The sequence below is a fragment of the Aythya marila genome (assembly GCF_965140915.1).
Source record: "Aythya marila genome assembly, chromosome: 3".
NCBI classification, from domain to species: Eukaryota; Metazoa; Chordata; class Aves; order Anseriformes; family Anatidae; genus Aythya; species Aythya marila.
This window is the reverse complement of record NC_139044.1, coordinates 52399624-52417588: the sequence shown is the minus strand read 5'-3', so window position 1 is coordinate 52417588 and position 17965 is coordinate 52399624. Positions and strand designations below refer to the sequence as shown.

The 17965-nt window shown below is 37.0% G+C and overlaps 1 protein-coding gene across 2 annotated transcripts in view; it reads right to left on the bottom strand.

Moving 5' to 3' along the window:
- Positions 1-17965, bottom strand: part of ESR1 (estrogen receptor 1) — a 113359-nt gene that overhangs the window by 85920 nt on the left and 9474 nt on the right. The window contains exon 1 of one of the 2 annotated variants that reach the window (XM_082757220.1): positions 2154-2472. The exons of the other annotated variant lie outside the window; for it this stretch is intronic. The gene's annotated coding sequence lies outside the window, so the exon portion shown is untranslated. Of the gene's footprint in view, positions 1-2153; positions 2473-17965 lie in introns of those variants that run through there. 2 annotated transcript variants of the gene reach the window in all.

Below are 17965 nucleotides of genomic sequence, written 5' to 3'. Positions count from 1 at the left end.
CTGAGAATCTAAAGCAAAAATTGCCTAATATTTGCAGCACAATTTGCAAGTCACTTTTGCAAGGCTATTTTCAAGGCTTATTGCCCAATTAGAAATCAAAACTTTCCTTACATTGTCAAACATATAAAATAATTCCTGTTTTCATTATAAGGCAATTTATATAAAAATGAAGAAGTGTTTTTTTCCACAAGAAAAGTCAGAAGGCATTAAAAGCTCTTGCCAAAGAATTTCTGTTCTAGTAATATACAGAGCCACATGTGCAGTATGTGCAATGCTGAATGAAAACTGAATAAATCTATAGCATGAATAGGCAATGAATTCACATCTGGTAAGAGGTTATTACAGGTAGTTGCTGCAGGCTTGGTAAACAGGACAGTGAGATGAGAGGATGTGAAATTACCAAGAGGAACAGCAGTGATCTCTGAGATTGCTCCTGGAAGGTAAACAGCTCTCACATGACATGCTTTGCAGTAAGAGTCTGTGCTACAAATTGTCCAAGACACAAATCCATTTGCGTCTGACAATATCATACCAGTTAAAGCATGAAGAATCCTACTATTTACAGTAATTACCCACTTATCATTAATGTTTTAATTGCTAGTTAGTATCTCCCCTTGGTTCCAATCTTTTCTCAAACATGTTTTTGAACTAGGAAACCGGGGCTCTACTTCAGATGTATCCACATATACTTAAATTTGCCATATTACCTTCTTCAGTGCAGCAAAACTTCCTGTGTTTTGATGAACTGAGGCATCTGGCACCAACAGCACCTCCTGCTCCAAACCAATACTCCCCTACAGCTTTCTGATGACTCTTACACTAAACCATTCTAGGCAATATTTCCCAAAACCTCCTGCTACAGTCTGTCTCCTGAAAGCTTTATACCAGACAAAGCCACCCATATGATCTCATGTGAGCTGCCAGCCATCCTCTGAAAACTTTTTATATATATACTCTCTGTCCCAAAATATGATATACTTGCATTGAACAGTTTTGCATGAATAACAGTTATTGGAGAAACAAACGGCTGTGCCATGTTAGACAGCACAATCTTTTAGTGGCATCATTCAGAAAATCCACGTTTTTAAAACCAAAAGTTCTTTAACATACCAGATACTTTTGGAAATTCATTTTAACATTTTTTGTTTTCCTTAGGACCTGTGCAAGATGGAAGAAACTGCAAATGGGGAAATGATGATGTGGCACAACCCTGGTTTTTAGTGATGTGGGAAAACCAGAGAATCTCAGAATCTGACAACAAGAGTATACCAAAGTAGGCAGGAAATAATAATAATAATAACAATAATAATAACAATAATAATAACAACAATAATAACAATAATAATAAATCATTGCCTATTTAAGATGTTAAAATGTGAAAAATATATCATTAATAAATCAGTATATATGCAACACCTATATGGTATATGTAATTACCTTTCCAAACCTGCCAAACCTAGACAGTTTTCTTATTTTTCTCCAGGTCTGAATCTTCTTTTGAATTTGCTTTATCTCAGTGCCTCACTTAATTGACTATTTTTTTCTACTGAGCACTGATCAGAGATGTTTCTCATTTTCTCTGCCCCATTCCCTCTTGCCTGCAGCTAGATCACTTAATCCATCCCTTTAGTACAACTTTAAATTAACCAAGATGAAATATTTTTTAAAATATATTTTAGGTGTGTATAACTACAAGAATATTTTAAATATTACAATTTAAAGTAAAAGAGCAAGCAAGCAGATAATTGTCAGTATAATTTTACCATCAATAAACTATTTCGGTAGTTATACATGACTGACTACCTCATAGATATTCATAAATGTGAATCTTTTCTTCAAGACTGCTACAAATATGCATGTTACATGAGACAAGGTTCCCAAAATAGTATTCATATCAATAAGAAATAAAAATAAAAGTCTAACTTTTAAATTAACTTTAAAAAGCACATTAAAATGCTAAAATGAAGAAATTAAGTTCCAAAACAACTTCATTTCTCTGGACATGTAGTACCTTTCCAACACCACCCACTTCCTGAAGCAATCCTAGCTGCATACAAAACAAAACACTTCAACCAACAGGTAAAACCAAAATAGAGTAAAGAAATACCAAAGAATATCAGTCATCACTTCATCCAGATTATTCAAATGCTCACCTTTTTAAACTGTTTGTTTTCACTCAGATCAAGACAAGGCTAACAAATATCATTTAATAATAATAAAAAATGACTGAAAATTTTCCTGGAACAACAACAACCAAAGTGCTTTTCTTATGTAGAATGAATAAGAAATTTCACCCGCAAAAAAACTGTAAAATACAAAAGAAAAAAAAAAATAAAAGATGCATAAACAGAAACAAAAAAGATGTAGTATTTTTTCATGCTGCCTGAGGGTAGTCTACTCCACAGACTGTCAGTCACAGAATCAGAGCCATATTTTCAGAAGAAATCTAGAGGCAGAGGCATGTAAGACAGTTTGTTTCCTGTAAATACACAGAGGATCAGTGGTGCAAGGGATCACAGAAAAACAAGGTAATAATACCACTGCTCATGACTGCCAATAATACCCCTGCATTTCATAGTTGACTTAGACCTGCATTGCCTTTCTCCTCACAAACTTGTTACGTTGAAAGACCAGTGTAAATCTTTTGATGATGCAGATCTTCACAAAACGAAATAAATCCAAAGGAGTTTGCCAGCTTTCACACCCCCACACCCAGCAAAATCCATGACACTCAAGCACCACACTGAGGCAAACTGGCCTTGCAAAATCATCATGTTCAGGCTCTTGTGAACCACAGCAGAAAGCAAATTAGAAAACCCCTAGCCCCATCCTCACCAGAAATAACAGCTTGCCACCCGTTTCCATTTAAACCATGGAAATGAGACCTGGTAGTAGACTTTGTGTTATCGCAACTGTAGTACTTATTCGAAGATATGAGGAGGCAACCCTTTGGGAAAAAAAGGATCCCAATAACTCAGAGATTGCTAAATCGAAATAACATCTCAAATTTCATCTGGAAGTCAGCTGCTAACTAGTGCACATCACAGACCACTGACGCTGTGTCTTGACAAAAATAACAGTCTGCTCTCCATCCAGTTTTCAGTTAGGTTTCAACGGTTAGCTTTCCGGAGAACATAGTGCAACAACCCAACCCAACTTTAATAACTTTGGCAAGACCATCCTTCCCAAAATACAATAGCAGAACCTTTTCAATAATTTCCTTTGTAATCTATGCAAACAATAAAAACAAAAACAGAAAAGACCAGAAGTTCTTGTCAACTATTTTTAACAAAGAGAAACATATATCAAAAAAAGAAAGAAAACCCAAGATAAAGCTCTCCATCCAAGGCCCCCAGCAAAACAGAATAGATTAGAAAGCAAAAAAATCTCAGGGAGCACATGATTTACTGCTCTTTTCCAAATGTAATAATACAGCAGATATATAAAATGGAAAGATCTTTGGAACCTACAGAGCAAGACAAGATCTTCCATGCTCATTTTTCTATTTTCCACCTATGTCACATTGAATCTGCTCTTCAGTAAATTTGTTTGCAAACAAAATTCTGCTTTAAACATTCATTGATCATCCAGGACTCTAAAGCAGCCAAGAGATCTTTAACCCCATGTTGACTGTAAGGTAAAAGGAATGTGTACATGTTGCAATTAAAGTTTTGTAATGTAAACTTGCTTTTTGCATCATAACACTGACTGGGAGGCAGAATGAATTTAGACCAACTCACAGTACACAATTCAGCCAAGAATGAGGTAAGGCCCAATTTATTCATAAACCCAGCTTTCTGTGAAATCAAGAGATTTCATAGGAGGGGAGGTTTTTAAGGGGACATTTTTTTAAGCTGTTAAAGAAGACACCCTGATAAAGACTAGTTTTCTGAATTTACTCTCTGCAAGAAAATTTAATCTGCAGATGCTATTTTTTTTCTTACCAGAATGGACAGAAATCCCCAGTGTAAAAAGCCTCAGAAACAATGCTCAGTTCAAATGCAACCAAGGTCTAGCAGGAACAATGCTTTCCACACACTGGGCTTATTCTAACAATATTATGTTATTCAGTATGAAATTAATTAACTTGCTTTTAGAATGTGAATTTCCATATGGTGCAAAAATTTTATAAAAGATTATTTACCAAGAATTAAATGCTTGAAGATACTTAAAAGACATTTCAAGGAGAAGTACTGCAGTAGGAACAACCAAATATACAGAGAGAAAATTGCACATTAAGTGCCTGAAAACTTTACTCTCAGAAAATAGCTCCAATGAATCTGGAAAAAAAAAAATGCTTTCCAAATGAAAATGTTGGTTTGAAATGAGTATCCCCAAATGTCTAGGGCTGTAATTTAGCTAAATACAACTTGAAGATGGAGGGGAAGTAAGGTGGGGAAGGGGGGAGGAGAGAGGGAGAGAGAGAGGGAGAAAGAGGTGTCATGTGGAGTTGAGTATCAGACAGATGGAATCATGGGATATGTTAGGTTACACAGAACCTCAGGAGGTGGCCCCAAACCAGACCATTGTTGGCATGTGATGGGTTACAGCAGTGAGATTGGGTTCTAGCAACGGGACCTAGAACCAGAAGCAATCTTTGTCTGAGCCTCCACTGGTGATTATGTTTGGCCAATTCCTAGTCCATGGCTTCCCCAAAACAGGATGATTTATTCTATGCTGCCGAGGGGGAAGACTTCTGACCTGAGCCATGACCTGGGAGAAGGTTATTCAGCCAGGCCAACCCCCGCCCCAGGGAATGCGAAAATATTAAGTGGTGAGAGACGTTATGTTGATGCCCATGCCTGTGTCCTAGCCTGGTTTAGTTAACTAATATATTTGCAAGCTTTTCTTCTCCATTATCCTCAGCTTATTCCCTGATCATCTTCAAGTTAATATCTCTGTTTCCAGGTGAAAAAAATAAGCTATAGAGTGAGAAGGATCAGAACGAAATTCAGGTCTCTGTAAGGATTGCAAATCAATGCTTTGATTTGATGGCTAAACTAAAATAACAGGAAAATAGTTTGGTATTGTCCAGCAAATGGCACTGTTGCAGACAAGGTCTCTCAACATTAAAACAAAAGCATATCTTATTAGGTCATCAAAGCTGCTTATTCAATCAAATTAAACATTTCCTTTGGTATTGGTTTAATTCTCTTTCTTCATCCTTAAGTCACGTTATTTTTAAAGTGAGTGACTGAAATACTGTATTTGGATATGTCAGAATTTATGATTTCATGTCTGAAAAAAATTATCCTACATTTATCTAAGAGTATTTGCAAAAGTCAGAGTAAATTTTAGCATCCTTTCATCCTTAAACCTTCACTTTTTATTTTATTTTATTTTTCTCAGATCTACCACTAATATCTTCAGACTGCATTAAAATCTAGTGAGGCATACCTATGCACAGTCACCATGCAGTCTGTGGCATCTCCAGCCACACTTTCCAGAGTTTCAGTTGATGGCAGAATCAGGGAGCCCATTCAGATGCTTAATATCTGAATTTGGATGTTTTCAATATTTAATTTTCCCATATTCTCATTCCCAGGATTGGTGTTTCATGTTTTAGAAATGTAAGCTAACTATTTTGCAATTGATCCCCTTGACTAACAGAGAAGTTTGTCCAATATTTCTGAACAATGTATGCAGTTTCCTTGGGGGTAGTGGTGGGGTGATTCTTTAAAAGGGAAAGACATTTGATCTGCTTGACTGTTCTACAGGTCTGAAATCTGAATTCCTACCAAAACCAAACCAAACCAAACCAAACCAAACCAAACCAAACCAAAATCTTTGGAATAAGCTAAAATGGATCTAGATCTTGTAAATACTGAGAAATTAGTTCTGTTTCACTCTGTTTCTCAGTGCTGTTGGAATCTAAACTAAAACTCACAGGGTCATTTTCATTAGTCTTAAATGAAGAATGGTGTTGTAGCTGTATGTCACAGAGCAGTCCAGAACTCAAACAGTCCTGAAGCATTGACAATTTTCGGATTGATGTTTTTGTTTGTGCGTTTTTTGTTTGTTTGTTTGTTTGTTTTGTTTTGTTTTGTTTTTCTTATAAATGGAATGCTAATAATTTCTTGCTGTACATAAGGTGACTGCAGAAACAACCCCACACATGTTTTATGGCAATATACATTCAAGGAAGATTCAAATTTTAAGTATAGCATATAGCTGAACTGCACCTTGCATACCCAAATGAAACCTTAATTTATCCCTCCTGTACGTATGTATATTATCTTTAAATATATTGACATACTTTTCATGGGGCAATAATTCATCAGTGCCCAGAAGAGAGAGTATTTATTAAATGAGCAGTTATTCTGCCTTTGGTTGTTTTCCTAGCCACTCAGTGTCTGGTGCCTTACTATCAGCACACTATCTGAATTCAGCTATGACATCAGAATTAATTTCTTTCCAGTATTTCCATGCCACTGTAGCATTTGAGTGTTTGACAACTGCTAATGAATGTACTTTTTTCAATACTTGCGTGAGTTGAAAGGATGAAAAATGAGGCTGAGAGAGATTAAGGTCAAAAGTATATACAGAGTCATATGCAAACCTGAGATTTTAAGTACCCACCATTAAATAGCATTTTATATGTTCAAAGTGCTACTTCCCTTGTCTGCAGCTGCAAGGGTAAATGTTTAACACTTACATAAATCAGACTGTAGGACTTCCATTCAGCACAAAGAAAATTACAATACAACATAAGACTACTTGTGAAGAATTTGATTCAAAATATTTCTAAACTTCACAGAAGGATTTGTGGCAGAGTTAGGCAAAGAATTCAGTTCTTCAGGCCATCAATCAGCTGCCTTCACATAATAATAGTTGGAATTTTTGTCTCATTCCTTTTTTTTAGTTACCGGTACTTGTGAGAAAGGAGTAGAGAATTTACAAACAGTGTCATATTTCACTACATAAGTATGATACATTCCAGAGTTGATCTTTTTCATATACTGAGGTAGTCGTTCACTTATGATTATCCTGTAATTATGAACATTATAATAATCGTCATCATATCAGAAAGTGGAAGCACAAAGTTGATCAAATAAGATTTGCAGAGGTCATTTAAATTTGGACTTATTAAAAATACATGTTGCAAACTGTTTTTTCTGTGAGCAGCTTCTCACCTTCTGAAGAGGACATTGAGAGAAAAAAAGAAAAAAAATAGATCCTTTTGCTTTGTGTTTAAAGTCACAGATAGCTGGTCTGGATCATACTGGTGTACTTGCCAGTATGGCAACTGGCACTTGCCTTAATGCAGGAGGCAACAGCAAGAGAAGACTTTCACTACCTGAGCAGCAGAGGAAGGGTGTCAGTGATATTTCCTAACAGATGTGAATAGTGACACTGCTTCAGGTTAGATGAAGCAAAATATAGAAATACACAGAGGCATATGCCATTGCTGCCAGTGACCATATCTGCTTAGTCCTTCTGCAGCTGTTCCTTTTTCAAACACTCTTGCCTGATCTACCCAGCTCCTCTTTTCCCATTCTTACACTTACCTCTGCCTTTTCATTCCAGTATCAGCCTTTCTGTCCAGAAAGAGCAAATTCCTCTTATCTGGTGCCTGGAGTGACTCCCCTGGCTACTTTCCTGTGCCCAGATTCCCCACAGGCTCCTCATGCAAAGCTCTCCTTCCCCCCTTCATTACTATTTATTTTCCTTGTGTCCTGGACTGGAAGTTTCCACTCTTCTGCCTCTCTCTAAACCCTTCACAAATGTCTGCCATGACAACATTTCAAATTGGTCTAAACAGAATTATAATATTTTAATTAAAAAATATATATTTATAATACCTTTAAAACTATGACATTTAATTTATGTAAACAGCCTTGCCTTATGTGATTTGTACTTACATGTTTTCTCCTTTGGACTGGGACTACCTCACAATGCAAGCCCTTATCAAAGTAACCAGTCCCACTGGAGTCCCAGGGTTCTGTGCACTGGGACACTTTGCTGTTGGGATAAACGGCAACTGGAACCATATCTTTAAAGAGCCAATTGAGAGATGTCGTAATAACCACAATATTTGATAAATGACGTAATATTCCCCCCCCCCCCCCCCCATCAGTATTTCAGTTCTGAAATAAGAAAAACACCATGCTTTTATGATTTGAAAACTATTGAAATCAGTTCAGAGAGTAAAATTAATCTTTTTCAATTTTCAAGGAAAAAAAAAATCCATAGGACTTTCATTTGGCAGACATACGAATTCTTAGAAGTTTTGACAGAAAAATGCTTTGGTGTTTCAAACACCAAAACATTCCTTTTCATTAAATATACATTCAAAAGGAAATAGACATTTATATGATATGCCAATAATAATAATAATAAATAAATCTACAGATGCATTGAGAGGGACAGTTTTGCAATTTCAACCACATGCCAGTGTTTCTACCAGCTGTCAAACTGCACTGCAGTCTAGATGTGAAAACATAAATAGACATATAGAAATTACAAACCCTGCAATCACTGTATATTAGCATTCGGTAAAGCAGGGACAGAATATCCCTTAAAAGACTGTATATCTAGACCTGCCCTACAGGTACTTATTTTAAATTGTCTTTACAACCTTTCCAATGAATAAGCCTCTGTGTCTGTTTGGAGCTTCACTGCCTAATGTGCAGCCTACACCCTCTCTGCTGGAACTTAAGCTCGTTTCTCCTCAGCTATTTCCAGTTAGCCTGGAGAACAACTCGGTCACTGCCCTCTCAAAACAAATCTTCCCTTCCCAGGATTCCTGCCACATCTCTGCCTCCAGCCTTCTCTCCACAGATTCTCCTCTCCAATCCTCCCGTCTTCTGGCTCTCTCTTAGGCACTGCACTTGCATCTGAGTGGACAGGAAAGCCTCTGAAAAAAGCTTTGCCAGTCTCTCCTAGAACTGCATATTTACCTCTTCATCTGTTTTGATGTTAACAGAATAAAATTTGCCTTTCCTGCATACTACTCTGTTGACTTGTATTTAGTTTATGATCCTCTCTAACCCTTAGATATTTTACTGCAGTACCCTAGTCAGTAATTCCCCAGTTATTGTGCTCGTACATTAGATTTCTCCTTCCTAAAGGCAGGACCTTAGTGAATTTCAGAAATGCTTTATGTTTCACCTTCTATTCCAATAAGCAGCACTATAAATACATTCTCTTGCATACTTCAATTTCAAGTGGCCCATATACATATTTCTGCTACTTTTAACAATGGGCAGATACCATCTGCTTATTTAAAAATGAATGGTACTTTTTGTTGTTGTTGTTGTTGTTGGATTAAATTCTCTGCAAATTATTGTTTTGTTATATCTTTTTAATCTATGATCTCTGAGCACTCTCCTGCTCGTTAAGGAATAGTACCTTTAAAATATATATTTTGATCCAAATCCCCAGGATTCAAAATAATGACCAGGTAATTTGCTCAGGGTTTCTATGCCCATTTCTACCTCCTGTCAGTTTGGTCAGGGCACTGTTTCTGACATTTTCGTTTTCATTCAGTTAAGCAACCTCACAGGCTCTGGTGTATAAAGTCACACAATCTGAGGAAATACCTTCATCCACTGCCTAAAAGCATGCCAAATTTTATGAAGAAGCTACTGACAGACAGAGTGCCTCAGGGCACTGCACAGATCTGATTTTCTGGCAGCAATACTGAGTTGTGTGGTGATGTGGCTCTGGGGACAAAAGCGACAGGGGCCTGAGTGTGGTAATCAGCTGTGTGCAGAACTATGTCAAAGTGGAGGGTCAGATGGGCAAAACGTCTCAGAGGGAAAGGACATCTCACTTTAATGTAAACAATTTGAAGAATAAAACATGTTTTAAAAGCTGGAAGCATGGGGGCAAAAAAAAATGGTTCGGCAGACTACCTCTGGAGTTTATCTTCTGCTGCTTTCACACATCTAGAAATATCTGGTCTCCTTTGTCTCCATTACAAAGCCAAGCCTCACAGACTAAGCTGAAAACTTGTAGTACTACATTTCTTATATAATTCTTATAATTAAAATATGGCTTTTAAGAAAAAGCTGAAGTGCAGCCTTTAATATAAAAATAACACATCGTCCAAAACAAATCTTTTCTCTGAGTTTCACTGTTCCTAAGCAAACTTTCTTCAGAGTTACTCATTTGCTACACTCATTTTTTGTTTCCTTTCTAATGTTTAAATAAACTACCACAATCCTAGCATCTGAAGAGAAAAAGTTAAATGCACTTAATAGATCAGAAAAGAGTGTTTCAGGAAATTCTGTCAGATTCCTACACTTACCTCCAGACTATTTCAAAGCTAAATGCCAGCAAAAACACAAGAATCAATCATAAATCTTCCGTTACCATGCCTTTATAGGGATTTCATGGGCTCATGTGTTCTTTTTATTCTTGGGCAAGCCTTTTTTCCAAATATTTCAGATGCACACAATAACACTGTAGTTTAGCCAATTACCCAGACCTTCTTTAAATTCCTGTAATAATCTTTCTATGACAACATTAAATGGGACATTTTTAGAGAAAAACATTTGAAGGATATAAAAGTTCTCTATTACACCAACTTCAAAACTGATATGTCAAATAAGAATGCAGATTGTATAACACATTACAATTCAGATAACACTGTTTTAAAATTCCAGTCTAAATTCCTATCATCTCAAATACCAGTGTTTCTTAAAATGATGTTTTAAACTCAGAATATAACTTTAAGGTGTACACTTAATTTGCAAATGAACTTCTGAAACTAAACAATGTTATAGCCACATATGAGCCTAATAAAGAAATTAGAGGGCTCTGGGCCACAGGAAAATAAACCTCAGGAAGATAAAATAAAGGACTACCTGAAGTAGTGTTTTTAAGTTCTTCAAAGTGTATGCAGATCTCTTGAACTAACTGATGTAAAGCATTGAGGAAGAGCTTACCAACCAAGCCATTTACAACACCTGGTACCAGCTACTATCAGGAATAAAGGAAAAAGACTAAGCAGAGGTCCCAAGCCTCACGATGACATGACATAGGCAGCAAGAAAGCTGCTGGGCCACTTTGGAAAAATCTACACAAAAGGCATAGCTGACACCTACATGTAAAAATGCTTCTGTATTTGCTCCAGAAGACATGGTTTATCCACAGCTCCATGTTTGTGCCAAAGTTGCTGGAGAGCAACTTTTTACACAAACAGATAATCATAGGACAAGCCAAACAGTTTTAAACTAAAAGACGGGAGATTTAGATTAGATGGTAGGAGAAAATTCTTTACTCAGAGGGCCATGAAGCACTGCAACAAGTTGCCCAGAGACGTTGCAGATGACCCATCCCTAGAGGTGATTAGGGCCCGGATGGATGGGGTTTTGATCAACCCGATCTAGTTGGAAGTGTCCCTGTCCATGGTGGGGGATGGTGGAACTGGACGGTCTTTAAAATCCCTTCCAACCCAAACCATTCAGTGATAAAATGATACTATGGAAATAAATAAATAAAACAAAAACTAGGAACCCTCCCCCTGTATTCTTTGTGCACTCTAATGGTGCACAATCTAGTTTCCAGTGAAAGTAAAAATAATTCCTAAATGTACAGACCCATTTGTGCTTAAGCCAGTTTCACCAAAACAAATTATTTGTATATGGGACCTGTATGATCCTAGTCATAGGAGCAGACTGACCAACTTGCAGACCATGGCTAGCCTGCAACATAAGTAGCAGATGAAAGCCAGCATAGGAATGAAAAAATGCATCTTGTGGTGCAATACTGGCCTGACAATCAAAAAGACAGAGGCATCAGTCCTAGCTCCTGTGCAAACAATATGTTTCCCAGAAATTCAAATATGACTAATCTCTTGGATGCTTGAAAGCATAACAAGTGTAACAGATGGGACAAAAGTGGATGATCTGCATATGGTTGAGTACTACCAATCACAGGACAGGCGACAGAAGCCTGACAGAAGGCAAACAAACAACCAGTCTGAAAACATGTCGTACCTACCAACCATTGCATACAAGGGCTGTATCCCACCTACAAAGCTGAGCTATCAGGCTAACAAAATACCAATACCTTCTAGCTTGTTACATAGCCTACTTCCGTAATTAAGAAGAATAAGTAACAAATTTTGTCAAGAGGTCTGGACCCTAGTAGGGAAAGAAGCAGTTTGTCCTTTCATTCAATGTGGAGGAAGAATGGATGCACAGAAGTATGATGCCACACAGAACTGGGGAAGCTTGAAAGGAAATATTGCCCCAGCTGAGGTACTTGACTCATTCTAGTCCTCTGGGAAGTGCTGAATTCAACTCTGCATGCCAATTCATTCTTTGAAAATTAATGAAAAGTAAATCATGTGGTAAACAGATTGGACTTCGAAACAGAGCACTGAAGTCTGGCAGAGACATGTATAGCCTAGTAGTTATGAGTGTGCTAGCAAGGCCTAGTTGTTACATGTGTGCAACAGGGCCGTAAGGCCAGGCCATGTTGACCCACAATGAAATAAAACATAAAACTTCTCTAACACATTTGTCATAGAGGATCTCTGGAAACAGGAATTTACATGTGCTAAAAATACAGCTGAAAGTATAAAAATAAGAAAATAAAATTAATAAGAAATAGATCTTGAACATACTGTCATATAAAGGATACAATTTGAGACACTCCCACCAAACTGTTTTTTAAAGTGATTTCAAATTTCTTAGATCCTACAGCTCTCCTTCCCTTCAAGGATAGTTGTTAAGTATTCAGAATGCCTCTAAGTATTCCCTAGGAACCACTTCTGAAAATTTGGTGTTAAGGGATGTAAAGGCTGTCATTTAATTTTATGTTCAAGAAGCAGTAACTGTAAACTGCTGTCAAACTGGATAGTCTTGCTCTCCCTCCATTTCTGGCCACAGACACTAAAAGCAAATCAATCCTATTCAACACAGTCATAAAACTTGAGCCAAGAAAGGAGGCCAAAAAATGCAGGGTGAAGAGAGAAGGGGCCCAACTGTGTGGTCATATTGGCTTGCTCCTCAGGGGAATCGTGATCAGAAATGTGACAGGGAAAAGTCCCTTCTAGTGACAGTTTTCAATTAGAACATACTAATGATTATATTACAACAGTATTAAATATTGAAATAGTGGATTGAAAAAAACTGACTGTGTTCTTTCCCTCATTCCTCTGTATCTTTCCTTTCCTGCATGCAGACTGCAGATCTGATCTCTTTTACTTTGTGTATGGTTGTCTCAATCATCACTGATAATTGAATAGTACATATAGATTTTTTTACATATCTACATTATCTAAATTAACCCAAAGTAGCTAATTTATTAATTGAGCTTATTTCCATAGATATATTTGCATAAACTGACTGTTCAATCAATAGTAAGCAAAGAACATATGGCTTATGAAATGTAGAACATATGTAGTCAACTGCACATAACATGTGTTTGCAAAACTGCCAGCTGTCATATTTTGGGTAACATGCATCAGTGTGTGAGAAATCAAGCCTGTGAGAAATCCATACTATTGCCTTTTGAGTTGGTGATAATTTCTTTGCAAGACAATAAGAAGTTGCATTTTGTTTGGTAAATACATGCCATCTGTTTGTGTTATTTCTTATTCCTCATAGTAGCAGAGAATAAGCGCAAATACCTCAGAGGTGCCACAACATAGCACCTCATTAATCTTCCCACTTTTTATTGTTGGTAGACAGTAATTGCTCCCTGCCCTATAAATTACAAAGGAAGGAAAAAGTCTATTAGATAGACAAATGCATGTAGAATTAACTGTACAATATTATGGACACAGCAGCACAGCAGTCAGATTTGTTGTGACATTTATAAACATATTATTAGCTGCTCATAAGGGACACACATAATAGCAGTGTACTAGACACAAGGAACACCTACTGATCTTTTTTCCCAAATATGCATGCTTCTTATAAATAAAAGAAGAATAGAAAAGAAAAAAAAAAGTAAAAAACAAAACAAACAAACAAAAAAACAGGTTTCAACTTAACCTTTATTTGTTCCATAGTATTCTCACATAGCTACCTATGCAAACAAATAGTAATGATAAATATATAAAAAATCTGTTTACTCATTTTTAACCAGAATATTCACATCATGTACGTTGCATATAGCTGAATGTTGGAGTGTATGTTGCACTAAGCTTGGCATAGCAAACCTATTAACCAACCATCAGCCAGCACAAACCTCATCTGGAAAGCCACAGCTCACAGTTTTGCTGAGGCTAGAGAAAGGCTGACTGCACTACTTCCCTCCTCACCTCTACGCTGGGAAGGCACACAGGATCTGATCACAGACACTCAACCACTTGTGGTGTTGGGACTGAGCAGCAGCCAACAGCTATAAGTCACCTGCCTTTAAAACAGCCTAACAGATTTTGCATTTCTTCTGACCAAATTAGTCCCAAAAGTTTTCAAGACCTCAGATTCCAGATGTTAATGTTCTAGAAAATGACCTGAATGAGCAACAGGTTACAACACAACCCCAAGCTCTCATCTTGGCTTAATGTGGTGCAAAGATGACCAAAATTAAAGTTTCATTTACAAATGGTCTCTATATTCAAAATACTTAAAAAGCATATCTCTATAAGTAATTCAAAAGCATAAAAAGATTCAAAAGAAAAAAGGCACATAAGCCATATTCTTGATTATTGTTCTCATTTGCTGATAAAATGTGGAAAACCATTTGCACTCCTAGCACAAGAGCTCAGCTTCTGTTCCATGTTCTTGAGCACACATCCCAGAGGTGTATACACAGCAGCAAGCACAAGAAAAGGTAAGTACACATAGTTCTGCATCATGGGCCTTACAAGAAGACATGCTGCTGCACATGCTAGTGAGTCAGGAGGTGAGAAAAAGACATAGAAGAGAGATAAAGAGCATCTGACCCCTGATATGATAGAAACCCCTGAGTATGCACAAAATCTGCCATACAGAACAGATATACATACATAACTAAGGACCATCAATCTTAGTTGAACTTACAGTGTAATAATAGCTACCTGCACATAGGTTTTGGTTTAGAATTGATCCTTATTCAGTGGGACTTCCAGCAAATGGTTTGGGTTGAGTTTAGGGTGACAGGAGACAGTTGTTAGAACTCATCAGTTGGAATTCAGCTAAAACCCTCAATATATATTCTCAGACAAGAAATTAAACTGGCTTCAGTTTTTTTCCTCAGAGTTTAAGGTGTTATTAATAAATAAATAAATAAATATTATTTATAGTTTAGCAACAAGATTTTTTTCAATGCAATTTTTTTTTTTTTTTGTCCTTCAGAATCTATCTACTCTGCTTAAAAATACTCCAGAGTAACTACAAGGATATAATAAAGTATCCTTGCTAAATTAATGAATTATAGCAGTTCAGTCTCTTGTTATGGATGGAGTATATGCTCATAATTTATTAATTACCTCACATTAATTAATTTAGGTAAAAAATACAGATGAAATGGGTTTATATATTATGCAAAATCATATTTAATAGGAATTGCTCTTTTCTAGTAGTGTTAATTCAGATCAGTATTAGACTGCAGCTAACTTAATATTAATCTGATTTTGTGTGTATCTGAATCTGTAAAAAACTTCAAAGTGATCTCAGATCCTCTGATTGCAAATATAAATTAATTTTTACCACATCAACTTGTATAAGACTGTTCGTTCCACACAGCAGCTATGTACATGTCTAATGATAGAAACATAGCATCTCATGTCCTCAGAATATCCAAGGGTTAAACGGGAAGATAAAAGAGATTGAGGGTGCTGATAGTACCAAAGTAGATACCTAAGGAATAAAAGTAGCTCTTCAATTGATTGTTTCACATGACAATTTTAGCATATAGCATAGCACAGATAAAAAATCCTGGATGGCATATTCTGTACATCTCTCTGTTGCAGAAATAACTGTTGTAAACATTTCTCTATTGATTCCCATGTAATAATTCATGATATATAGTATATAAACCCCTATTCCTCAGCTATGCTGAGATGACTGAGATGTAGAGTAGAGCTAGTGATTTCATTTACTAAGGACTGAGATATCCAACTTTATTTTCAATAGATCTAAATTTCTTTTTTTTTTTTTATTTCAGTTTGGAATATTTTGGACTAACATATTTCTAGAATTATACATTTTCTAGGAGTCTCACTTCTCACAAAAGCAGTCTTGAATATCTCTCATGCTCAGACAGTTAAAGCTACAATGAAATCTCTGATTCGTAATCTTGGATTCAGAATTGGCCATATGACACAGGCCATATCTTTAATAAAAAAAAAAAAAAAAAAAAAGTCCATTGATGTCATCGTAAAAGGATCGAGAAGGCGGCAGATGCAGACCTTGCAATTTCTCTGGGACAAGGAGATTTTTCCCAAATAATATGGTGACAGGTCTACCTGTCTACCACCTCCAGTTTCTATTCATTTTAGGTTGCTATGTGACTTAAACATGGTTCTTGGCAAAAGTCATGATCCTGAGTTGCTGGAGACCTGTCCTCACTTATTTCTCACTATATGTGTCCTGTCATAATCAAGACAACACATTTTGCTCAACTCTCCCAGGTTTTAGTTCTGGAACAACTTGGAGGGAGAGCAGAGATGTGAGGCCAGCCTCTTAAGCAATACTGCTTTCAGGTTGCTTGCCATTTCCACACATATCAACATTTGTTGACAATAAAGTGAATTAGATAGAGAGGAAACGAGGCATGTATGAGTCAGAAAATGGGTCATACATGAAAACAGCTTGAAGCTATTAGTGCCTAATGTTGCCATTCAATGAATAAAAAAGAAGCTGATGCTAGATGTTCAGCAATGTTTTAGTTATTTTTGAAAATACACTCTTGGCCCTAGTAATTTTCTTAAATGCTTTCAAAAAGAGAGCAATTAATATTTTTCATGGACTGGCTTTTGTACTGAAACACATTTCTTCTTCTGAAGAGTAAGTCTTTCAGTGCTTTGCTGAAATGAAACCAGGAAAATCCTTCATCCTAAGTAAGGGAGCACGGGTCATATCTCAAATAGTGCATTAATTCCTTGTTTCTATGCAGTCATCCCTTATCTGCCTATTAAATGAAAGCAAAGTAAATGAACATACATGTACATTTCCATGTAAGGACTGAAAAGGAAATATATCCATGCCATTTTGTTTTGTTTTTCCCAAGAAAAACACTAGGTATGCATGATTAACAAGCCAGCAGACACAACACTGGTGTGATACCATTGCTGTTATAGCTACAAGTGCAGAGCACAGCACTGTATGGGCTGCTGCATGGAAAGTTAACACCCCAGCCAGACCCAGTATAGGAATGTTGTTCTACACAGCCCCAGATCCATACCTCCTGTTTCTCCTTCTTGGCCTTATTTGCCCCATGCTCTGTAATATATACTTGTTCTGTTTCAATTCTGTTGGCCCCATTTCTGGTCTCAGTCCCCAAGTACCTTGAAATTCCACCCTTTTTCTCCAATCCACTGTGTAATTTCTCCTTCTACTTGACTTTTTTGGTTCTTCCCAAACTCTTCCAGGTCACAGAATCACTAAGGTTGGAAAAGACCAAGATCATCTGGTCCAACCACCCCCCTACCATGTCCCTAAGCACCATGTCCAACCATTCCTTGAACAACCCCAGGGACAGTGATTCCACCACCTCCCTGAGCAGCCCACTCCAATGCCTGACAGCTTTTTCTGAGAAGAAATGTCTCCTAATTTCCAACCTAAACCTCCCCTGGCACAACTTGAGTGCAAGACCCGGTACTTAGCCATGTTGAACCTCATCCCATTGGCCTCTGCCCATCAAAAAAACTCTTCCCTGACCAAGAATTGAACCTGGGCTGCGGCGGTGAGAGCGCTTAATCCTAACCCTTAGACCACCAGGGATGGATAAGACGCATAAATAAAGTCCTTAAACAATATCTACTTTCTCCTACTAGGCCTCTCCCTCATTTTTATGTCTTTGTTTTGTCTGCCAGTTCACAACAGCTTGCTACAGCACCCTTACCAGAGATTCAAAGTTT